Source organism: Thamnophis elegans, chromosome Z (assembly GCF_009769535.1).
Source record: "Thamnophis elegans isolate rThaEle1 chromosome Z, rThaEle1.pri, whole genome shotgun sequence".
NCBI classification, from domain to species: domain Eukaryota; kingdom Metazoa; phylum Chordata; class Lepidosauria; order Squamata; family Colubridae; genus Thamnophis; species Thamnophis elegans.
This window is the reverse complement of record NC_045558.1, coordinates 48,898,973-48,917,251: the sequence shown is the minus strand read 5'-3', so window position 1 is coordinate 48,917,251 and position 18,279 is coordinate 48,898,973. Positions and strand designations below refer to the sequence as shown.

Sequence of the window (18,279 nt, the reverse complement as noted above, 5' to 3'; positions counted from 1 at the left end):
CGGCCTATAAATTTAATAAATCCAAATCCAAATCCAAATCCAAATCCAATGATACTTATCCTTCCCTGTTAAAAATATCTTCAGCTTAGGATACTCTTATTTATTCAATTCAGCTGTCTTTCTTTTTAACAGCTGACTTAAAACATGATGGATGCAATTCACCTAAATTTTAAGCAACCCCATAAAGTTCAACTGATGATGTTATCCAGTCTGATGACAAAATATTTGGAAATTGAAGAACAAGCTGAGAGAAAAACCAGCCTAACAGACAAAGTATGGAAATATTGAGCTATTCCTATTTCATAGGACTTAAAAACGCTTGTTATTAAGTAAATTGTGACCATTCTAGTAATATCTCACAGCTTTTCCCTTCACCGCTTTGCTTATTATAAATATTTAAATGTTTTACCTTTTTTCTATTTTCTTTATCAATGCTCTTTTTATTTCTTATTGCTTGGGGTCAAGAGCTAGGAGTGCCCAGAGAGATGGAAAAAGATGAGAATGGCAACCAGAACTGCATGCAAAATAGATGGGGCTTTGATTGTGTGGTCATGGCTACTTTCTTGACTATTTTATATTTTCTGAAAATGCCCCTGATCAGTGCACTCATCATAAACATTGTTTAAATGCCCCAGGATGACTTAAAACCAGATACTGACATTCCTGTATTTACAGATCTGATGTGATGGAGTCTTCAGGAGAGCACACACTAAGGGAAAGTGCTTTAATAGACTTGTTCCAATCCTTCCTGGAACTCTCTTGTTGAATATGATTTCATCTAGAGACCAATTAGCAACTAAGGTACACTTGATGAGCATATAATAAGGAAAAGGAAAGATATACAGAACTCCTGGGAAAAGAGAAGTTTAAGAGAAAGCCCAAACTTAAGACAGAATGAATCTGAAAGGGGTCAGTTGAGATAACTGGGTAGCAGAAGCCAACATTTTTTTCAGAGTATATATGCTCTAGCAGACCAAAATAACAACATACTTAAGACTTATAATATGTTTAGTATTAGCTCATATTCAAAATCCTTTGCTGCTTAATAGTCTCCAATTTGCAACTCAAGATAATAAAAAAGTCAACAATGCTGGAAACTACATCTTTTAGATACATTACACAATTTTGTACTATAAACTACCACATAAAGGACATGGAAATGTTACTACATTCCACTTAAAAACTAAAGAGTCATTTGTAACAAAAGTCAGCATTTTCCTCTACAACATTAAAGCAATTTAATAGTAATTATATTCTGAATACATATCATCCAAACTGTTTCTATATCAGATATTCAATGCAAGGTGACTCTTCTGAATTGTCATTTTAGTTAAAGCTCTACATGCATTAAGAGGATTAAGAAGCTATTAATCACAAGTAGTTTATCTGGTGGAGGTTTATGAAGATCTAATGCCATTCAAACCTCTGTCCAAATCACATTCAGACCACTCCCTTTCCTGCCTCACCATCTGTCATATGATGCTCCAATGAATGCCTTTCATATTCTTTTTATTAGAATTAAGATAATGCACATGTATATCCTAGTTGTAGTAATAACAAAATCTATTCACTTCTAAATTAATACTTAATATATTCCTCTCACCTCCCCCACTGCAATTTTTCTCTGAACAGCAGGGCCTAATCTTATGCTTCTTTTTAAAGTAAGGTATTTCTTTGTTAAAAAATTTAAAGGGAGTCCACTCTGCAAATTAAAAAGTCAAAATATTTTATAGATATTTTATTAAACAATCCCATTATTTCCATCCCCGTATTGAGAATAAGATTCTCTTTTCTAATCCTTAAGTATATAAATGGAACATTTATAAGAATAATCAGATGACAGGTTGTTTTTTTAAGCATTAGTATTAGCTGAAATATCCATGATGAACCATACTCATTATATTCTGATGTCAAAATGTATGACCAGGAAAATGAACCCAATCAAGGGGGGGGGGGCTCTATAAACAACTTGTTATATCTGCAAAAATGACACAGCTGTCAACCCAGCAGGTCATCCTATAGAGCTGATGAGTTGCCCTCAGTTCTATAACTAGACAGAACTATCATCATTTTGCAAAGTCTTCTTGCAAACCCTTAGGCTCAGAAGGCTATATTTTGATTGGAAAGGTGAATAAAGACTTAACAAGCTAGCAAAAATAGCCTGAATGTTTCAACACATTTTCTATTGAAGGAAAAGAGAAAAAGACCTAAGCCATATGTACACTATTTTTCCTTTTATCCCTACATTGATCAAAGACAAAGTATTGACTGCCTACTGGAAGCACTAGCATTTCAGATGTTATTTGAACAATAACGAATAATATAGTCTAGATATTTCTTTTTTTATTAAGTACAGTATGAGTCACACAATCTTTGGGTGGAGGCGAACATAGCTTGATACTGTTTGCCATAATCACCTGTCCCTTATTAGTTCTTTAATCTAAGTCAAAATCAATATTTTCTTTTCCTTTGAAATTTTAGCATGATTTCTAGAAAAACTCAATTTCTGGAATAATTTTTCATTTAAATAAGTTTGTGGAATTTACTCATGAAATTCAACTCTATTCAGAATGCAAATGGAATTTCAAGTGATAATTTAATCCAGGTGCTTTACAATATTTCCTTTGACATTGCAAGTTTTTCTACCCAACCTAATATTTTATATTAAAAAAAGAAATGATTAAAACAAAAATAAAACAGGAAGCTAGACTGCTAGTAGAGGAAAACAGTTTAATGGGCAGGTGCAGCTCAGGGCATTCTTTATATAGAGCTTTTCTGCTCAGAAAAATGAACAAAAACAATCTGCAGTTTTGAGGGGACTGGCAGGTAATCTAGTGTTCCGTAAATGGTTGGACTCTGTAAGGCAGCTAGTCTATGCAGTAATAGCCAGTCTATACAACAGCATGTAACAACTTCCCTGAATTCTACATGTGCCCAGTAAAAGGCAGAAAGTATTTTGGCAGTACTGACCTAGTCTAGAAATTTTGAGTAGTTCAGAGAACCAGTAAATACTACCTCTGACTGGCCCTGCCCCCATCTATTCTCTGCGTCCCAAGTCCCAACTAATTGGGAGGAAATAGGGATATTGCAGTATCCTTCCCCTGGAGTGGGGAGGGAATGGAGATTTTACAGTATCCTTCCCCTGCCATGCCCACCAAGCCATGCCCACCAAGCTACACCATACCCACCAAGCTACGCCCACAGAACCGGTAGTAAAAAAATTTGAATCCCACCAGTGAACTGGGGATATATGATACATCTAGAAAACATTTTGCTTTCTGGACATTGATATTAGTATAAACAGATTATTTTCCTCCAGCAGAAAATAGTTCAAAGCACAACTGTTCATAATCTCATATAGCCAAAGTATATGGCTATATGATATACTTTAAGTATATGCCAAAATTTTATGTCGATTAATTATTTGCAGTATTAAATAAACATGATCAAATATGTGAGGATTTTGTTTTTATATTGCATTTATCCCTGGCATTGCCCAAGGTAGCATGTATGGCATCCCTTCCATTTTCATTCTTACAATATCCCCTTGGGGTTGAGAAATAATGATTGGTCCATTATACAGTAAGCTATAGAGTATCCCTGTGCTATACTCTACTATTCCATGCTACTCTCAGTACAGCCTGTTAACTTATAGTTTGGGTTGGTGATATGTAATAAATAGTTTGGTTTGATATTAACTTTTATTGATTTCATTAAATTTACATTTCATGTACTTTAGTTTGTCTTCTGGCCCCATCCATTTTTTTTATCCTGGACTATTCTATTTTGGAGTCTGCCTCTTTTCATATCAATTGCTTTGTGGAGGGACCTATTCCTTTAATATCCAAAAAAAACATCTTACAATGTACAGAGACAGCGATCACAAAAAAACCAGATAGTTTTTCTTGAGGTAATAATTTTGCAACCTTCCAATAAAGCACATTTTATTAGGCTTGAAAATGAAAGAATAAACAAGAAGCATCCCACACAAAATTTCGTATCCATTATGTTTTTTGCCTTAGGGAAACAGGTTCCTTGCACTTTACCACTGTTTTTTTTTTAAGTCCATGGCCTTTGTAATTGTCCTCCATAGTCACACACTAATTAACAAAAAGATGACTGTTGAGTGTTGAAAACACAAATCTCCTAGCTGGGTCAGTGACCATCAGCAAGAAGCAATATGACTCGGTTCACAACAGCAGAACATTCTATCATTTGACCACAGCATGACTGATGGTTTGGCCATCTGGTAGAGGAGCATAGCAGCTGAAATAAAACCTCCAGCATTTACAGTAGTTTCACTATCTGAAAAGAAGCATGTTGGAACTCAAATAAGCTCATAAACCAGAGTTTCTGATCCCAAAATATTGTTCTTTAATTACCAGTGTGCAAAAATTGATTGCCATGGGCATCAAAGTGCTGCTTCACATGTTCCAAAGATGGGCATTAACGAGATGATCAATCTGAGTCCTGTCAACTTTCTTTCTTCGCTAGAATAAAATTCATTCTGTACTTCAGAACTCCAACATTGCTTTAATTTTCATAAACAACATACAAATCTTCTAGACAAATATTAGAGTTCTTTTTTTAAAAAAAATGATTTTATCTTCCTGAATTCTACATGGGACCCAATCTAAATGATTAAGCAACTAATCACAATCATATAATACAAAATAAAATGTATGTAATATTTATGATAATTAGTAGGTCTGCATTGACTTTGGATTCAGCCAAAAGTGCTTTCAAGCACATCTGCTCAAAGGAGTTGCAGACAGGTACAGATAATCCTTGACTTATGACCACAATTGAGCCCAAAATTTACGTTGCTAAGTGAAACGTATGTTGAGTTTTGTCCCATTTTACAACTTTTCTTATGCCAGAGTTATTAAGTGAATCATTACACTGGTTAAGTTAGTAACATGGTTGTTAAGGAATCTGGCTTCCCCATTGACTTGGCTTTTCAGAAGTTTGCAAAAACTGATCACATGGCCCGAGGACACAACCATCATAAATATGAACCACTTGCAAGCATCTGAATTTTGATCACATGACCATGGGGATACTGCAACAGTTGAAATGTGAAAAATGGTCATGTCCCTTTTTCCAGTGCCATTGTAACTTTGAACAGTCACTAAATGAACTGTTGTAAATCAAGGATTACCTGTACTTCATTTGGAGCCCATGTGCTTCAAAGTATTTCTTTAATCTGATTCTGAAGCATTGCCCAGCCTTAAAGATTAGCCCTCTGGAATGGCAACTTTGCTATCTTATCTACCATCAGGACATGATCCACAGTCTTATTGATATCTTCACAACTTTTTAAATCTCTTTTTGAAATGCCTATTTTACCTTTCTTGTAATATCTCTTGGTATTTTCCAGTGTATCACATTACAATACCTCTAGTCTCTTACCAACCAAATGGGTTGGTCTTTTATCCCAGGGGACTTTTTTAAAAAATTGGACCACCCTACCTCTCCCTTCTGCTATAAGCAGAATTTAGTACGGAAATATGCTTTGTGAACATTATGTCTTAATTATAACATTTGCAACACATAAATACACACACAAACACATACACACAAACTGATTTTTTTGAGACAAAAGCCCAAAATGACCAAAATTTTGCAGTTCAGTTCTATCTACAGAACATTACTGCTAGACACTGGACCATAAATAGAAAAAAACATTGCATGCACCAGTGTTGAGTGCATTAAAAGCTTTTCCCTTAGTCATGGTTCAATCATAAGATAACAAACTCTGAGCTTGACAATTCTTTAAATCAAGAGTTATGATACAGCACTCTCAGAAAATTTGGCTTGGAGAAAAGAAACCTTTGTGTCTAGAAATAACAGAAGGAAAAAAGGTGAAGGATATTTTACATGAATTGGAGAAACAATCCTGAGAATAAAAATAAATTGTTACATATGTCAGGAAATGATATTTTAATGTAAATATTGTTTGTTTGTAAATATTCTCACAATTTACTAACATGGAACACTAATTTATTATTTGGGAATATTTTTCAGTGAGCAAATAAAAATCCTCATATATTAGAACAGAGCACACAGCTTTTGCTGTGAGCAAGGCCGTATCTTGCTAACCAGATACAATCAACAGCTTTGATTGTACAAATCACCTGAAATGAGTGATTTTGTGCAAAGTTGATGTTGCATGCTGTGGAATGTCTGTAGGCCAGAACCAAAGTTCTAAACTATTTCAATTAAATTTGAAGAATAAGTAATTGAAAGGACTTATATTGGAAGATTATAAATATTAGCATAAGAACAAATTATAAGAAAGACCTACCATCAGTGAGAATTTAGTCTGGATTTACTTCTAGAGTAGAAGGATCCTGCTGGATCCTTACATAACATTAATCCAAATTATGGCTTCATTTTGGCTTCATTTAGTAGTGTGGACTGAGTTATAACCTAGTATGATATCCAAAGACAGGCAATCCAGATATGTTCAATATATCATATGAGTCGGGCTTGGTTTACAGTAGGAAAACCAAGGATGGATGTGTAACAGTGGTGGGTTTCAATTTTTTTTAGAACCTCTTCTGTAGGTGTGGTCAGCTTTGCGGGAGTGGCTTGCTGGCCATGTGACCGGGTGGGAGAGGCTTGCCAGCCATGTGACTGGGTGGGCATGGCCAACTTGTAAAATGTGGTGAAACTCACTTAACAACGCTCAGTATCAATCAGAATTAAATTACCAAGCCATGATTATTTCAAACTCATTTTTTTCTCCAAACTAGACGACCTATCCTAAAACCTATCCTAAAAATTAAGGGATGGAATGAGGATGCAATAGGATCAAAGTTGGTGATGGCAGGGTGGTAGCACATGAGGTAAAGACTTAATTCTGATGATCAAATCATGGTATGGAAATAACATTTGTTTCTATGAATACAAACTAAAGAATGTGGATTGAAAAAATATACTTCTACAATTCACTCTACAGTGAATGTAACATTCTACAGTGGTGGGTGCTTCCTGGTCAAACATATTAAGTAAGAACACTTATGTATATATATATATTATCGGTCAATTAATACTAATTTTAATTAAAGGCCAAATAATTGTTTATAATAGGAAGTTTATAGAGAAAATGTTGGTGGTCCACAGAAAAATTATTTGCATTTTTTATATTGCACTAAATCAGGGATCCTTAACCTTCGGCTCCTGGGCCAGATACATGCAATGAACATTTGTGCTGCTGCAGAGCCTCCCCCTTCAGGGTGGGAGAAATTCTGACTTGGGGTCTGCTTCAGCCTCTTGGTGAGGGGCTTTGAGTGAAGGCTGGAGGGAAGTGCCACTGGTGGTGAAGAACCAGAGGGTCTTGTTTTAATGGGACTTCATCATAGTCTGGAACTGGCTGAGCATCTCAGTCCACTGAGCCTCCAGGCACCGGTCCCTGGCCTAGCACTTCCACAGGTTTTCCCTCTGCTTGGAAAGCCTATGTTCGTAGTTCTCAGTGAGGTGCTTCTGCTGAACCTCCTTCTCGGTCAGAGCCAATTTGAACTGAGCCAGCTGTTTTGCCAATTCTTTCTCATGGTGGCTGCTTAGCTCCAGCAACTGCTTCCTGTTGGGGCCCTAAGGAGTCCGGGTGCACAGGCAAGCAGTGGATGGGAGTGGAGGAGCGAGTAGAGTCTGGCAAGGCACCCTTGACGTGAGTGATATCGAGTTGGCCATTCCCACCAAGTCACATGACCACCTAGCCACACCCGTCCAGCAGGTCATTAGGCAGATCATGTTAGTGGTCTGTGGGATTTAAAATTATGAAGTTGGTGGTCCCTGAGGTCTGAAAGGTTGGTGACCCCTGGCCTAAAGCAAGCACAAAACATTCCAATATTTTTGAAAATTATTCTATAAGGTTCTGAATTATGTGCCAAGGTTGGATGCTGAATTAATCATGCTTAGAATTGTCTGTACAAGTATTGGAATAATGAGGACAATGTAGGAAGTAAGCTCTTTAATTTCAAGGTATCTATGGTAAGGATCCAACTTACTCAAGAAATTGTCTTTTCCTCTAAATATTCTTCTCTGCTCTTTTTTTTTAAAATTCACAATTTCTCCCCAAGAAATCCATAGAGAGATTTGATCTGCTCAGAACTACAGAAAAGTCTAAATAAAAAAAAAAGTTATGATTAGTATTCTTGAAGCAATCTTTACCATAGGTATATTGATTTACCATCAGTCAGCTAGTGGTCATAATGATGGTAAAAAAAAAACCAAGAAAGCTCAAGAAATTATGCTATTTTTTAAAAAAAAAATCTCTATATTATAGTTTCAAATAAATAATCAGAAAGTAAGTTCTGGTATTTAATAAAAACAAAAGATCATCAGACTAATACTGGTGCGCCTCAACTATTGAAATATCCAGAGTTCCTCCCTGGATAGACATGCATAGAAGAACAGTTCAATTGCTACATGATTTTAAGTATATGCCTATATTTTCCCCAGTGAATGACTTAATTGCACTTTCATTTTTACCAATAGAGCAATCCATGGAAAGCTATTCCTATGACCTACCAAAGGCAATGACAATTCCTATAGCACATAATAACCATAGATACATTTAATTATGCTAAAGATTTTTTTAGACCAAATGGCTACAGGATCACATTTAATTATCTCCAAAATTATCTTTACTCTAAATTGAGAAATTATTACATTTGTGATTTAGCTTCTATTTACCTTCCATTATCATTAAATTCTAATAGGGATTCCCCTCTACTATGTTGATTCAAGAATCCTAGAATGTAATATTTTAGAAATATATTCTTGTTCATGGTTTTACATTATTTACATATTATCATTGTGTTTGCCTGAAACAAACCACTGCCCCTCCCAATGTGTTACAGAGAAAATAACCTTGCTGGGTTTAAAGGGTCATTTAGTTTGGGTGAAAAAAGCAAGTGACACTGACTTAATAATTAAAACTTTGATTTCACCTTAATTCGCCCCTATAATAGTAAACAAAATGGGAGATGAAGTGAATAAATGGATTATGATCACTAGATTTATCATATAAATAAGCTTTTTTATTATAGATGGTCTTGTTTTTCAGTGGCATTGGCATTAAAGGGCTTATTAAGATCAGCATATACTGTTAAGCACAGAAAGAAACTGTATGTTAGAATGGCTGGAATGCTGGTCTCATTTTCTTGTGAACTGCTTCACCTTGAATCTATGTGTGTGTGTGTGTGTGTGTGTGTGTGTGTGTGTGTGTGTGTAAATTTCTTGCAATGTCTTTATTTCCTTTATGATATTCTTCAGATATAAAATGGATATAGTCTCAAAAACTAAGTTAAGAGTTCTGCAATACTAAGTTCTGCTCAAAAACTCCCAAAGTATTCCCCCCCCCCAAAAAAAGTTCAACACTATAAAAATATTAAATGTGTCTAGATTGGATTTTTAGCAATTTAGAAGAAAAGAAATTTAGATAAGAGTGGAACATTTTTTTAACTTGTTGGGAAGTTAAGCACAAATCACTTTTAGTGATGAGGAGCAGTACATCCAAATTCTGAAGATAAATCAAATCTCTTAAAATAACTGCAGATCTCATATAATAATATAGATATGAAATTTAATACCTATAATGTTCATTTGTGATTCAGAATAGTTTCTTTTACTAACTACAAGGATTATTCAGTTGGCACAAACATTCCTGAAATTGCTCAGCCACAACAGTACTTTCAGAACATCCAGTACAGAAATATTCAATAGTGTCCCTTAGTTAAGAGAAGAAAAAGCCCATTTTACATTCTAGCATTTAACCACTTCGGGATGGTGGTTAAAAGTACCAATCTAGAAACCAAGCAGAAAGATCATTAGTTATAGTCTTGCCTTAGGCATGAAACCAGCTAGGTGACTTTGAACCAGTCATTCTCTCACAACCCTAGGAAGCAAGGGCAAAGCCAGAAATGTTCCTGAGAAACTGTATAGTATCAACTTATTCACAGATACACCAGGATTCAACAATGGTTTGAAGGCCCAGATAAATAAATAAATAAATAAATAAATAAATAAATAAATAAATAAATAGTTTCTTCTTTATCCCCAATTCACACACTCACCTGCATGTATCATTTTTGTCAAGAAGTTGCCAAAGAAATAAGGAAAAGTATGTTAAGTATTCAGTAAATTAAAAAAAAAACTTTCAAGATTCCTGTTTTTAATTACCGCAACTTATCTAATACTCTAATACAATAGAATTAGTAGTTAACTCAAGTTTTCCATTCAATACCTTCCATTTTCCAAACTAGATTTTTATTATTTGAATACTTGAATATCAACAGTTTTTATGATTCTCTTTTCCACAATTGGTTTTTTCTCTGTCCTTCCTAGTTAAGCAAATACACGATCAGTAAAAGCTTTTTACTTAATTTATTTACTGTCTAAGCCTCTCAACAGCTCCTAGAATGTATTTTTGTCCCCTTCCTTCTTCAGAGTTTTTCAAGGTGATTGAATTTCTATGCTCCCTTTAGAAAATCATACCGAGATACACATACTGCTATTTCCCACTTGCGGCGAATCTCTGCACCTCTTTTACACAGCCATTAAATTGCGTATTTGGGGTCGCGACCACAACGTCCCTCAGGACATTCTTCCGTTTTGGATTGATTCATACATTAATTATTTTCTCCCTTTGAAACGGGACATTCAACTCTCATTCTCGGCTTTCGCGTTTTAAGGCTTTGAACGGAATGTGCAAAACCAGAAAAAAGAGATTCTCACCCGGGCATGAAGTTGACTCCCTGATTAGCCTACCCGAGGCATTCAAGGCAGGGAGTTCAAGCACCTTACCAGATGCAGCGGGATGACTCAGAAGGAGGAAGGGAGGCGAGGCGCAGGCAAGCAGGCAAGTATGGAGAGCCGCAGCTCGCGAACTGGAGTCTTGCGCCTCACCTGGGAGCTGCTATCGCCGCCACTGCAGCCTGGATTAAAGATCTGGCTGCCATTTGTTGCACGCCTTCTGTGAGAAACCGCACACGAGTCATGTAGGATTAGCCTTTCCTCCCCATGACGATCTTAGGGAGGCTAGTTCCTTTCACTGTAGCAAAATCCCAATGCAAGTCGCGGCGCTTTCCCCCGCGGGACTCAGTTGCCTGCTCGCTCTTCGCCTCATGTTGCACTGTCAGCCGTCTAGCACGTCCAAATCGCTCTCCTACTTGGTTTCTTTCGCTTACCGAATGATGAGCGGCGCCGGGCGTTACAGCAACGGCTCGGTGGCGTCCTGCAGCCCGGGCGTGGCAAAAGCGGCGGCGGCGGCGGCGGGGGGGTTATAGGGAATGTTGAAGAAACACAACAAGCTCAATTGCTTCGTGCTCCACAGGTGCAGCGTAAAGGGTCGGGAGGGGGAGCTGCCCATTTTTTCTCCCTCCCGGGAGATTTGCATTCTCCAAGACCTCCAAGCCTTGCTTCCTGAAGAGGCGCGCGCGCAGCCTCTGCGATCCGGGAGATGACTTGCTTTCTAACGGGTCAGGCTACGAGAGTTTTATTTTACGTGCTGCAAGGGAATCTCAGGCTCCTGGTGTCTAGTTTGAAATTTCCCATCCCCACCCTGCTCTGTAGCTGGAACATCAGCAGAAAGAAAAAAGGCATTCAATTCCACACGATCTCCCTAAAGGGGTAACCCCAGGTTTTCCCTCCTCCCGGTCGGGAAGGGGCTTGCGTTATCGTATCCGGGCTCCCCAAGCTTGCCAAACCAATCCAGGACTCTTGGTTCGTTCGCCTGCTATGCAAAAACCTACTCCCGGCCAACGTCCAGAATAGCTTCGGATTGCTAGTTTCTCTACAAGCACCCGGCCTCTCGAGATTCATTTTAAATGTGCTCAATCGGAGAAGCCTTCCTAAACCTAGAAGCGTTTTCCTATTCTATTGCCCCAATCTTGTTAACATCTTCCCAGTTTTACCGCAGATTATGTCCCATCCCAGCCTCCTTTCTGACTGTCAAGTAAACTGTTGCTCTTGCAGCTTCAATTCTTCCTCCGCTAATCAGGACTCCCACATAAGACCCAATGTGTACATTTAGATGTACCCTCGTTTTATTCGGCCGTGATAATATCTAGTAGCGTTTCAGTGTGATCATTTCCAAATTGCTGTATAACCCCCAACTCCGAATCGCTACTATTCTCTTGCTTTTTCTACGGATGATTTGCAGTGGTACAGCTTTGCCTTTCTAAATCTACCTAGAAATCGTATATGCGCAATTTATTTTCTTTCAATCAGACTTTAAACACCTGGAAGGTGATGCGGGAGAATACATTTTGGAGAAAAGGTCTGCAGGCTTTATCACCGAATGGTTTATGTTGTGCCCTACCAATAGCTAAAACATCATTTGGGCACAAATTAAAATTCTCTCTCCCTGCCTGCGACCTCCGTGCTTTCCATTTTTACGAATTGCATCCTGTAACTTCGAAAGATGTACTTGAGGAGAGCATATCTACAAAACAGTGTTGTTCACTTACGGGAGGAGAATATCGTCTCTGCAAAAAAACCCAAGTCTCTCCTATCAACCCTGTCCTCTGTCTCGTCCAGACCTTGGAAAAACCTCCTTTCCGGCTGTCAAGTAACTGAACGGCTAGCCGCTAGGAAATAGCTGCTCTTGCCTTGTCAAGGGGGAAGGAACGCGCGCCCATTCTATGCAGGAAACGCAACAGGCGGCGGCGAGGGCTTACCTTTTCCCGAGCTTTGAGCCTCGGTGACAGGCTGGCGGGGGGAGGGACAGGCTTCAGGTGTAACAGAATGGATTTTTTTTTCTTTATTTCCTTTTAGGGAGGTGAAGGAGAAGCAGAAATGAAATAGCTATTCAAGGACTGCCCCCTTGGCTTCGGCCTGCTGAACGCAACTGTTGCCTGAATCTGCCTTGGTCCAAAGGGCTTGTGCAAGATTGAACAGAGGTCAAAACTCCCTTCCATCTCGGAAGGGAAAAAGGAAATAAGAAAAAGAGCAGCAGAAAAAAATACAATATAATTGTCATTAAAATATTATTGTAATAATATCATTATGTGATCAGTTGTAGCCTTATAAACCTAGAGCTACATTAGGCTTACTTAGTGTTCAGTTAATGTAATTAATTCAGTGAAGAAGGGTGGGCTTCCAAAGATCTAGTCCTGCCTTAGCCATGAAAGCTGGCTGAGTGACTTTGGGCCAGTTTACTGTTTCTCAATACACCTCGCCTCAACAAGGTTGCTGCGAAGAAAATAGAGAGGAGAGGGTGGTATGTTAGATATGTTCATGGGCTTGAGTTATTTATAAAATAATAAAGGTTAGATACAAACAAATTAATATAAAATAAATAAATGATACTGTACTTATTCTAGCTGATCTGCATAACACAGTGGACTTCAAAGAGATTGGCTAATTTATAGTTCAGTATGTTTATGATTGGCCCTAAACCAAATCATCTTTTTCTTCTGCCCCCTCTTGGTTTACTGCATACTTATACATTCTCTTCATTGGAGTATTCTTGTAGAAACCTGCAACTTATTTAGAAACCAGTTGAATGCTAAGTAAAGCATTTCCTGAGAATATAGGTTATATATTTTATAATACATGCCACCCAGTTTTATTTGTTGAAATGAGCACTTTGAACTCAAATGTTAGAGGGCTACATGAACAGGTAAAACGTAGACTAGAGAAAAGTTATAAAATCACCAGCAAGAAGTGACATTTAACACATGAGCCTTATACATCCAGAACTTTTAACATTTAACCCCATTATTACTGCTTCCAGTGAGGAGTATGTATATACATCATCCAATATTGAATTATTTATTCTTTCATTTCAAAATATTCTCAAAAATTATCACCAGTATAATTCAAGGATAATACATTTTTCTTCAGATCTATTGTCTTCTAAGTTAATAAGCATTGTTAAAAAATAAGGAAGGCTAGCCAAATCCTTGTGGTGGGTTGGTGCCTTGGAGAAAGCATCTCTGTGACTTGTACCTTGGAGAAAAAGATGGAGAGAAAATGTTGGAATGGCAAAAATTTTAATATTCATTTACAAATAGGTAAAACATAGGGCAGACATATACAACTGTATATTAATATGATTCCTCAGATCAGCCTAGATTCAAATAACAGCTGATCCATTGTCTAGATTTGTTGGTGTATAATGCCAAGAATCACCTTAATGCTTATGGGTTAAGATTGAACTGTTTGCTTATTTCAAACCTTAATGCGTTTCAACTTACAAATGAACAGGGAAGGGGGAAATGGAATGTGAAAAGTGTGAGAGACATGGAAACCATCAAGGTTACCACTGCAGGGGTTGGAGAAAGAGATGGACTGTTCCTGTAACAAAAAGACATTTCATAATTGGACAATGTGATCACCCAGGGGTAGGGAGAAAGGGAAGCTATTGTTTAACTGAGCAAGCATTTGCGTGGGAAAACCAGAGTTGGTTTTGTTTCTTTAGCATCAACATGGTGTATTCAATAAACATTTACATTTGGAAATTCAAATCTTCTGAGAGTGTTTCCTTATTTTCGGTTTGCTAATTGGACCTTGACATAATTTTTAGAAAATGGAAGCCCCTTTTTACTGAAAGGTTAATTCAGTATCACAGCATTGTATTCACTGGTAAGAAGTTGAAATCTTTTGATGATATCAGGAACAAATGTAATTATCAGGAACTGATACAAATTATGGAAAAATAGTTACTAATGATATTATATAGTACAGTATACTTTTAAAACACCTATTGAGATTTTAAGGGAGAAGTAAAACATAGTTAAAGTGGTAGTGTGAAATGCTTGCAAAATGCATATATTTTTAAATATACAGTGAGAATAAAAAGTCTACATATCCTTGGTAAAATGCCATGTTTTTGAGATGTAAAAAAATTAGACCAAGGTATATCACTTCAGAATTTTTTTGATCTTTAGTACAACTTATAAGCTGTACAATTCAATGGAAAAACAAACTGAAATATTTCAGGGAGGAAATAACAATGAAAAAATATAATAATGTGGTTGCATAAGTTGCACACTTATTTAAAAGTAGGGATATGGCTGTGTTCAGAACTAACCAATTACATTCAAACTGATGTTAAATAGTAGTCAGTATCTGTCATCAGTTAAAGTGACTCTGATCAAAGCCTTATAAAGTTCAGCTGTTCTAATAGGATTTTTCTGACATTTACTCAGTTGCCACATACAGCAAAAGCCGTGGTTTTCAAAGAGCTTAAAGAGCATCAAAGGATCTCATTGTGGGAAGGTATCAATCAGGAGAAGAGTACATTGAAAAATATTTTGTTCCTCCAACTTTCCCAATAAGCCTTGTCTTAACATATTGCTAGGATATTGACTATATTTTGATATAGTCCAGGGATGGGAAACGATCCTTTTATGACTTGTGAACTTTAACTCCCTAAATTCCTGAGCCAGCTGTGGTGCATTAGCAGATTTCAAGATTAATAAACAAAATATGATGTTAACAATAGATATGCAAACAAAAGATCAAATAGAATTGATGGAAACATGGTTTAAAGATTGAGATGAATATGAACAAATATGAACTGTATGCAATTTCAAAGTATGTATAAAACATAGAATGAATTTTTAAAAGTCATGTTAAAATGAGAGAAACTATAACTGCCATTGTAAATAATGTCTAGATAAAAATGAATGTTTTACTTAGAATTATGGTTTTGTCTCAAATAATATCTTTTTTGACAGTTGATGCAACATTTAAACAGCAGTGGCAGAAAAATATATTGTGTGGCAATTTGCCATTTGGTTTGGTTGAAAGAGTGTTGGTTGGAATTAGGATTTGGGTAGCTGGAAATTTGCGATACAACAAAGTCAAGATTAATGTGGATTTTAAAAATATTATGTTAAGCATACCTTATTGACAATATGGCATCGATACAAACTAATTTCCAAAAATTGTGGCTGTACCTTTGTGACTCTCAATATAAGAAGCATTTTACACAACTAAAACGATAACTAAACAAAATAGCTAAACACAAATGGCTAACAATGTGAAATATTAGAATTTTGTCAAGGGGAATGTAAAATAGAAGTAAAAGAAGACCTAGTAGCAGAAGGTTACAGTTATTGGAAAGATTTAAAGTAGGCAGTAGAGTTTGTTTGTTCAAGTTGGTTACTTGAAAAAAATGATTGAATATATGATAAAATGTGCTAAAATTTTTGGTTTTAATATAAAGATTTTCCCTGTCTGGTCATGTCTTAATTTTAAGGGTCGGTACTCATCTCCATTTCTTAGCTGAGGGAGACAGCATTGTCCCAATACATTTCTGTGGTGATGTGGCCAGCATAACTCTGCCAAGATGCACAGAATATAATATAGAAATGGATCGATGAGAAAATATGTGGTTGAATGAAATGAAGTATACACTATGTTAAAAACTTAAGAAATTTTTTATAAAATGATATACCATTGGCACAATAAATAAACTTCAAATTTATAGTGGAAAATGAACAAAAGGGGACATTTTATCATGTTTGATGGACATGTTAAAAAACTAGACATTTTTGGATCCAAACACAAATATTGATTTAAAGGTCATTTATTTGTCAGTGTTGTAAGAAACTACGATATGCAAGATATCCTTATAACTTACTGTTATGATGAGGCTAGTACAGAACTTTTTTATTTTAACTTTATATTAAAATATAGTAGATTAGTATCTATCAATATTTAATAGTCAATTATGAAGGGTCTAATAACTCAATAAAGCAGTAGTTTTAATTTCTAAATATTAAATAAAATTATTTCCTGGGCTTATTAAGGATCTAAGTCATGTAGTGTTTTCATTGTATTCATCTTGGAGTTTATAGCTTGTGGATAAAAACAAGATTACATAATCCTTTAATATGTGAAAAACTGTCAAATGACTTTAACCATTCAAGTTATGCACTTTTTAATAAAGGATTAATCCATTCCCTTTTCATAGTGCTATAAAATTCATGAGAGGTTGATACATTAATTAACTAATCTTCCCATTAACTTATCTATACTGAAGAAATGGCAGAAGTCATCCTAATTTCAACAAAGCAGTATTTCATACAAATATGGACTAGAATCTTTCTGTGGTGATAATACGATCTATATAAGACTAATGTGCCTTTTGTTGAATGTAATTCCTGGGTAGAGCACATATGACTGACCAAAGCTTGGTATTGGCACACAGTCATCTCGTGAATCTGAATTTCCATTTAATAATTGTTTATGCTGAATTTATAATGTCAATGCCATACAGTAGTGCACAGTCACATTATTATTTTGCTTTATATATTTACTTGTATTTTACAGCAAGATAGTTTTCACAATATTTACAGTATGATTATAATAAAATCATAAAATTATTATGACCATCTTGACTATAAAAACGAAGCAACCGATGTGAAAAAAAATTAAAACCCTGAGTCAGTTTCTGATTCATCCGTAAAACTGAAATTAAGCTTTCTTAAACTGTTTAAAAATATAGGAAAGAGGCAAACAAATTTCCATGGCATTAATATTGTTAATGTTTTTTTATTTCTTTCAATTATAGCTAAACTTTATCAAATATGTATCATGGAGGGATGACTATGTATTGATTGCTCTTGGGCACATAGCCAATTACAAACTACCTCTATAGCTAGCTAAAGGCAAATTGGCTAGCTAAAGGCAAATTGGCTTATTGACTTTTGTGTTCCACTCTCAAATTTTTTACTACCGTATTTACTTATTTTACTATATACTTACTGTTTTTTGTAGGCAAAACAGCACACACCTAACAAAGCACTAGGCTACAATCTGCCTCATATAATTTATTTTTTAGGAGTGCCAATTGATAGCCCAAGGAGAACTGGGTGGAATGTGAATGGAGACACATGAGAGAAGCCCCAGCTGACACAAGAGAGAAAAGGGACCAGCTGCACCAGCTTGGAAAAAGATGGAGTGAGGTGTGGTATGACAAGCACCGTAGCAAACAAAGTTGGGTGGCAGAGCAATGATAGTAGCAGGTAGGTGGCTAGCCAAAAGGACAGAGATGGAGTAGAGCTAGGTGGATGGGGGCAGCTGAAAGGGAGGCAGTCCTTTACGCAAGTATGATTTGGATTTGACTGGGTCCTCACCTAATGACCATACAGGATCCATTCAGTGACAGGAACTGGGATTGCCAGTGCTGCTGTCGCTAAGCAGGATGGTCATGTGATTTTTTTAACAACTGCATTGCTTATCAATGGAGTTGCTAGTAAAAAGTCTGACAGCTGTCACTGTTGGAATATGACTTCCCTTTGCCTTTGCAAATATGTT

The 18,279-nt window shown here is 36.4% G+C and overlaps 1 protein-coding gene and 1 long non-coding RNA gene across 2 annotated transcripts in view; one reads left to right on the top strand and one right to left on the bottom strand.

Moving 5' to 3' along the window:
- The window catches only part of LRRC3B (leucine rich repeat containing 3B), a 70,039-nt gene extending 58,891 nt beyond the window's left edge, over window positions 1–11,148 (bottom strand). The window contains exon 1 of the mRNA XM_032237832.1: window positions 10,744–11,148. The gene's annotated coding sequence lies outside the window, so the exon portion shown is untranslated. The remainder of the gene's footprint in view (window positions 1–10,743) is intronic.
- Window positions 1–17,981, top strand: part of LOC116522796 — an 86,800-nt gene extending 68,819 nt beyond the window's left edge. The window contains exon 3 of the long non-coding RNA XR_004257003.1: window positions 17,804–17,981. This is a non-coding gene — a long non-coding RNA (uncharacterized LOC116522796). The remainder of the gene's footprint in view (window positions 1–17,803) is intronic.
- Window positions 17,982–18,279: the final 298 nt, after the last annotated feature.